This window comes from Schistocerca serialis, chromosome 6, assembly GCF_023864345.2.
Source record: "Schistocerca serialis cubense isolate TAMUIC-IGC-003099 chromosome 6, iqSchSeri2.2, whole genome shotgun sequence".
NCBI lineage: Eukaryota > Metazoa > Arthropoda > Insecta > Orthoptera > Acrididae > Schistocerca > Schistocerca serialis.
Window position 1 is genome coordinate 527,526,062 of NC_064643.1, and position 7,340 is coordinate 527,533,401.

The following is a 7,340-nucleotide window of genomic DNA, read 5'->3' on the forward strand; positions in this document are numbered from 1 at the left end:
GTTTGTCTTGTTTTAACATAGAGTAACAGTTTTATTGTGATTTTTCCAAATGTCACAGAAAGTTGACTTTGCAGTGCCATACTATGTCGGAACACTCTGAGCTGAAGCACCAACTTGAGTTTTATCAAGCATTCTCATTTTATTGTTTAAACTTAACAGTTTATATTTACTCATGTACTCATCATGGTTACTGTGTTGTAAAACTTTAATACACTTTCAAGTGATAACAGAGATTTAATTTAACACATCTCATCACGTGGGCTTCAGCAATCGAAAGGGGCATGCTTTGACTTTGTTGTGTGATGTGTGTGATTAGGACCAACAAATGATATGTACATCACTCATTATAGGGCACAAGTGAAGCAAATGGGAAAAGGAGGGTGTGTGTTCATCATTTTACAGTACATGAGCACCAGATGTGTGCTATTTTACAACTATACTGCTGTCTCTCTCAGATCCGTTAATGAAGAGACAGATAATCCAATGATGAGTAATTTAGGGAAGCAGATGATATTGGGTCTGATTAAGAACAGTTATTGTTAGCAGACCATGAACAGTACAATTTATTATGGAAAGCACGACTCTCAGCAAACACTTTTAAATATGCACTATTAATTAATTCTCTCCACACCACTATATGACATCAAAATTTTCACACTGAAACTCTCAAGTGAACTAATGTGGCATGAATAATCATGCTCAAAATGAATCAACAACTTCATCCAAATAGTAATGGCTGATGAATAGTCTCTACCAGTCCACTCAGCTCAGACGCCCACAACAAACTCTCTTGACCAACTGCCATGCTTAGTGCTTGTGCCCAGCAGTGACAATCAGACTATACTCAAATCATTGTCAGTGGGCAGCAATTGCTTTGAAATTCTGTCTGCAGTTTAGCAGTTCAATAAATTTATTCCTAGATGTTACAGCTAATGATGTTCACTAAAGGTAAGGCAGTATTTCACTTCACAAAAACAAAAACCCAGTCTGAATTATTGTGACTTTAGAATTATTGAGGCAGGCACATAAACAATATGCCCAACATTTTACCTCGGGGTCTTCATCTCATTGATACAGACTCAATTGAAGAAAAATTAATAAAAACCATTGTTTGTAATTCCCACAGGATTTTCCATTACTGTACTATTTCATATTGTTGTTGTTGTGGTCTTCAGTCCTGAGACTGGTTTGATGCAGCTCTCCACGCTACTCTATCCTGTGCAAGCTTCTTCATCTCCTAGTACCTACTGCAACCTACATCCTTCTGAATCTGCTTAGTGTATTCATCTCTTGGTCTCCCCCTATGATTTTTACCCTCCACGCTGCCCTCAAATACTAAATTGGTGATCCCTTGATGCCTCAGAACATGTCCTACCAACCGATCCCTTCTTCTGGTCAAGTTGTGCCACAAACTTCTCTTCTCCCCAATCCTATTCAATACTTCCTCATTAGTTATGTGATCTACCCATCTAATCTTCAGCATTCTTCTGTAGCACCACATTTCAAAAGCTTCTATTCTCTTCTTGTCCAAACTATTTACCGTCCATGTTTCACTTCCATACATGGCTACACTCCATACAAATACTTTCAGAAATAACTTCCTGACACTTAAATCTATACTCGATGTTAACAAATTTCTCTTCTTCAGAAACGCTTTCCTTGCCATTGCCAGTCTACATTTTATATCCTCTCTACTTCGTCCATCATCAGTTATTTTGCTCCCCAAATAGCAAAACTCCTTTACTACTTTAAGTGTCTCATTTCCTAATCTAATACCCTCAGCATCACCCGACTTAACTCGACTACATTCCATTATCCTCATTTTGCTTTTGTTGATGTTCATCTTATATCCTCCCTTCAAGACACCATCCATTCCGTTCAACTGCTCTTCCAAGTCCTTTGCTGTCTCTGACAGAATTACAATGTCATCAGCGAACCTCAAAGTTTTTATTTCTTCTCCATGGATTTTAATACCTACTCCAAATTTTTCTTTTGTTTCCTTTACTGCTTGCTCAATATAGAGATTGAATAACATCAGGGAGAGGCTACAACCCTGTCTTACTCCCTTCCCAACCACTGCTTCCCTTTCATGTCCCTCAACTCTTATAACTGCCATCTGGTTTCTGTACAAGTTGTAAATAGCCTTTCGCTCCCTGTATTTTACCCCTGCCACCATTAGAATTTGAAAGAGAGTATTCCAGTCAACCTTGTCAAAAGCTTTCTCTAAGTCTACAAATGCTAGAAACGTAGGTTTGCCTTTCCTTAATCTTTCTTCTAAGATAAGTTGTAAGGTCAGTATTGCCTCACGTGTTCCAGTATTTCTACGGAATCCAAACTGATCTTCCCCGAGGTCAGCTTCTACTAGTTTTTCCATTCGTCTGTAAATAATTCGTGTTAGTACTTTGCAGCTGTGGCTTATTAAACTGATTGTTCGGTAATTTTCACATCTGTCAACACCTGCTTTCTTTGGGATTGGAATTATTATATTCTTCTTGAAGTCTGAGGGTATTTCGCCTGTTTCATACATCTTGCTCACCAGATGGTAGAGTTTTGTCAGGACTGGCTCTCCCAAGGCCGTCAGTAGTTCCAATGGAATGTTGTCTACTCCGGGGGCCTTGTTTCGACTCAGGTCCTTGAGTGCTTTGTCAAACTCTTCACGCAGTATCGTATCTCCCATTTCATCTTCATCTACATCCTCTTCCATTTCCATAATATTGTCCTCAAGTGCATCGCCCTTGTATAGACCCTCTATATACTCCTTCCACCTTTCTGCTTTCCCTTCTTTGCTTAGAACTGGGTTTCCATCTGATCTCTTGATGTTCATACATGTGGTTCTCTTATCTCCAAAGGTCTCTTTAATTTTCCTGTAGGCAGTATCTATCTTACCCCTAGCGAGAGAAGCCTCTACATCCTTACATTTGTCCTCTAGCCATCCCTGCTTAGCCATTTTGCACTTCCTGTCGATCTCATTTTTGAGACGTTTGTATTCCTTTTTGCCTGCTTCATTTACTGCATTTTTATATTTTCTCCTTTCATCAATTAAATTCAATATTTCTTCTGTTACCCAAGGATTTCTACTAACCCTCTTCTTTTTACCTACTTGATCGTCTGCTGCCTTCCCTACTTCATCCCTCAGAGCTACCCATTCTTCTTCTACTGTATTTCTTTCCCCCATTCCTTTCAATTGTTCCCTTATGCTCTCCCTGAAACTCTGTACAACCTCTGGTTCTTTCAGTTTATCCAGGTCCCATCTCCTTAAATTCCCACCTTTTTGCAGTTTCTTCAGTTTTAATCTACAGGTCATAACCAGTAGATTGTGGTCAGAGTCCACATCTGCCCCTGGAAATGTCTTACAATTTAAAACCTGGTTCCTAAATCTCTGTCTTACCATTATATAATCTATCTGATACCTTTTAGTATCTCCAGGGTTCTTCCATGTATACAACCTTCTATCATGATTCTTGAACCAAGTGTTAGTTATGATTATGTTGTGCTCTGTGCAAAATTCTATCAGGCGGCTTCCTCTTTCATTTCTTAGCCCCAATCCATATTCACCTACTACGTTTCCTTCTCTCCCTTTTCCTACACTCGAATTCCAGTCACCCATGACTATTAAATTTTTGTCTCCCTTCACTATCTGAATAATTTCTTTTATTTCATCATACATTTCTTCAATTTCTTCGTCGTCTGCAGAGCTAGTTGGCATATAAACTTGTACTACTGTAGTAGGTGTGGGCTTCGTATCTATCTTGGCCACAATAATGCGTTCACTGTGCTGTTTGTAGTAGCTTACCCGAATTCCTATTTTCCTATTCATTATTAAACCTACTCCTGCATTACCCCTATTTGACTTTGTGTTTATAACCCTGTAGTCACCTGACCAGAAGTCTTGTTCCTCCTGCCACCGAACTTCACTAATTCCCACAATATCTAACTTTAACCTATCCATTTCCCTTTTTAAATTTTCTAACCTACCTGCCCGATTAAGGGATCTGACATTCCACGCTCCGATCCGTAGAACGCCAGTTTTCTTTCTCCTGATAACGACATCCTCTTGAGTAGTCCCCGCCCGGAGATCCGAATGGGGGACTATTTTACCTCCGGAATATTTTACCCAAGAGGACGCCATCATCATTTAATCATACAGTAAAGCTGCATGCCCTCGGGAAAAATTACGACCGTAGTTTCCCCTTGCTTTCAGCCGTTCGCAGTACCAGCACAGCAAGGCCGTTTTGGTTATTGTTACAAGGCCAGATCAGTCAATCATCCAGACTGTTGCCCTTGCAACTACTGAAAAGGCTGCTGCCCCTCTTCAGGAACCACACGTTTGTCTGGCCTCTCAACAGATACCCCTCCGTTGTGGTTGTACCTACGGTACGGCTATCTGTATCGCTGAGGCACGCAAGCCTCCCCACCAACGGCAAGGTCCATGGTTCATGGGGGGGTATTTCATATTATTATTCTTATTTTTTTAATGTAAAGTGTGCTCGTTGAGGTGTCATAAACATTCATTTTATCTGGGAAGGAGTTCTTTCAACCACTGCTAGTAGCAAAGAAAAGGAGTTAAGGTCTTTTTATTTTGCGTTCCACATTTTGATTTACAACTAAATCATGCTGGTAAAGAAATTTTGAGATCTAGTCAGAAAGAAACAAATGGAATTCTTGCTTTAAACTAAATGCACATTTAGCATGTAATTGTGAAATTACTTTATACTGAATACTACTTGATTCTTTAGTCACACACACACACACATACATACATTTGCGCAGATGCACATGTTACAAACAACATGAAAGAAAGAACCTACATCTGTCCACTTGATTCAACTGAATCAGCCAACTTTACCAACAGCAGAGTTTCTTCAAGTCACTGGCATAAAAGTATTTTTCAGACGTATGGCTGGAATCACAACTGTGGACAGTTCTTTCCCCTGCTCAGATATGTCAATAAACACAAGCTCTAAATTTTCATTACTGCCAGTAATGTATTTAAAGTATTATGTGTGAGCTATACAATGAGAAGGAAGTGAACAATGAGCAGGTGCTCTTTCCAAACCCTGTCTCACTTATATGAGATAACTTGTGACTTCATTGTCAACACATGAGAACACGGTTGCTCCTGGTGTAGATTGGGGTTAGAAGATGCCAAGTGAAGCATGAAGGCCTTTATGCTCTCCAGTATGGGAGGAAGCCTAAAGCAGCCACTACAGATCAAGATTAAGCCATTTTAGATATCAGGATCGAGATTCCATTCATGTCGGTTACAGAAAAGGGCAGAAACCATGAGATGCCAGTGATTCCAATTACTGTCTGCCAACAACTTTATAAATCTGGTTTCCACCAATGCAAGCTTTCATAAAATAAGCAGTTGCATATCATCAATGAGAAGTACTTCCAAGCTGGCAAAGATTTCTGGAACTTGGCAGTGAAAAAAGTTTTTTATTTGAATAAGGATGGCATGCTGCCAATGACACTTGTTACTCTCCAAATTGTATTGTTACCACAGCACAATGTGAAAACATAAACTTGACAGCTTGGGAGTGGATGATTACAGCAAGAGTGGGAGAATTCGCCCATATTTTAGAAGAATGTCTGCCGTCTTATTGTTCAACCTCTTTATCAAGCAGAAGAGGTACCAATTGTCCAATTTGTGTAAGTCATATCCTGTGGATAATTATTACAGAATCTTTGCCATGAAAGGAAAATACAGTGGCTTGGTGTTTCGAAAGATATGAGGGATCGGAAAGTGGAGGAATAGATAAAAGGGTTTCCACCAAATCTGTGAATGCTGTGGTAGATGTCCCAAATGTTTGCCCATAAATTGTTTCAACTCTCCAGCATGGTATTTGTTTGAAAACATAGTTTTAGTAGTGGCATTCTTTCATAAAATTTCTTGTTGGGCCTGCTTTCGATAACATCCTCTGTCGCCATCATCAGGAGGTATCTATAGGCCATATGATACTTTATTTAATTAGTCGAATTAAGTTGTGAAGTCACAAAATCACAAATCAGTATGCCACCACATATTAAGTTGGTGTTCATGTCTGAGGAACATTGGTAGCAATGCCAATTTTGTTACATTTCTCTATAGACTTTCAGCATGAAGTGCCTGTTTCCACGCGCTACTAATGGTACAGCTATTGTCCTAGTTAAAGTTGTTGCACATTCTGATCTCAACAATGTCTTTGATGAGAGTGTCCCCATGATTGTATGGTTTCCACAAAACAGGTGTTCCATTGTGACCTATCGCTAATGTGATAGATTCTCCAACCTGCAGGCTAGCAAAATACCTAACCAAGTTACTTAAATAAGCCAATTGTTGGTCACTGTGAATGTAGTATGAAAAACTCAAAATGTTTGTGGACACACTTAAACAAACCAGAATCAATCCAGACAAAATTATGATCAGTTTGGATGTGATTTCTTTGGTTACTAAAATCACCATGGAAAATATAGTAAAAGTTATTAGCAGACCACTTCCTTCTCTAGACTATAAAATTGTTTTGCCATACTTTGGTGACTATCTACTTTTTGTATAGCTGTAGTTTTATGAAATGACTGATGGAACACCCGTGGGTTCTGCATTGTCTTTGGCAGTGTTATTTTCTTTACAAACTGAACTTAAGAACATACTTTTAATTCAACTCCTCTTTGTCCATTCTGGTTCTTTTGTTATGCTGACACTTTTACATTCTGGTCTCATCAGATAAAACTCATCATCTGTTCATTGATCATGGTAATAGTATGTACATTAATATCAAATTCACTGCTGAGATAGAGAAAGAACAAAAGTTTCCATTTTTAGATGTTTTGCTTGAATGAGAATCAGGTGGGTCGCTCAAGCACTGTTTACTGGAGACCACCACTTTCTGATTTATATCTCAGTATACAAATCTTTCATAATCTAGCCAAATGACAACAGTTTTAACACATTTACTACTGCATGCATACTGATGGATGTTTTACTATCAGGCCACGGTGTGAGGCTCTTCTGTGGCCATCGGCAGGTACATGGCATCAGGCATAAGTCTGTTGTGGCCACTGCCAGCATTGTGGCAGACAATGTGTTAAGTATGTTGATACATAGAGCTGTAACTGTTTCTGGCAAGAACCACCTGAATTCTACAACAGATATCTCAAAAAGGTAATCTGTAAGAATGTCTACAGTGAACAAGATATTAAGTAATTCATTTCCAGCATCTCCAAGAAACAAAGAGGATAACCAGGGAAACTTCATCATCAGAAGGTGATCAGCCTATGGCATCAGGTCCTTTCTTTGGAGCTATAACACATTAAATAGACAGAGTTCTGGGTAGACATTATACACAGTCTGTTTTCTG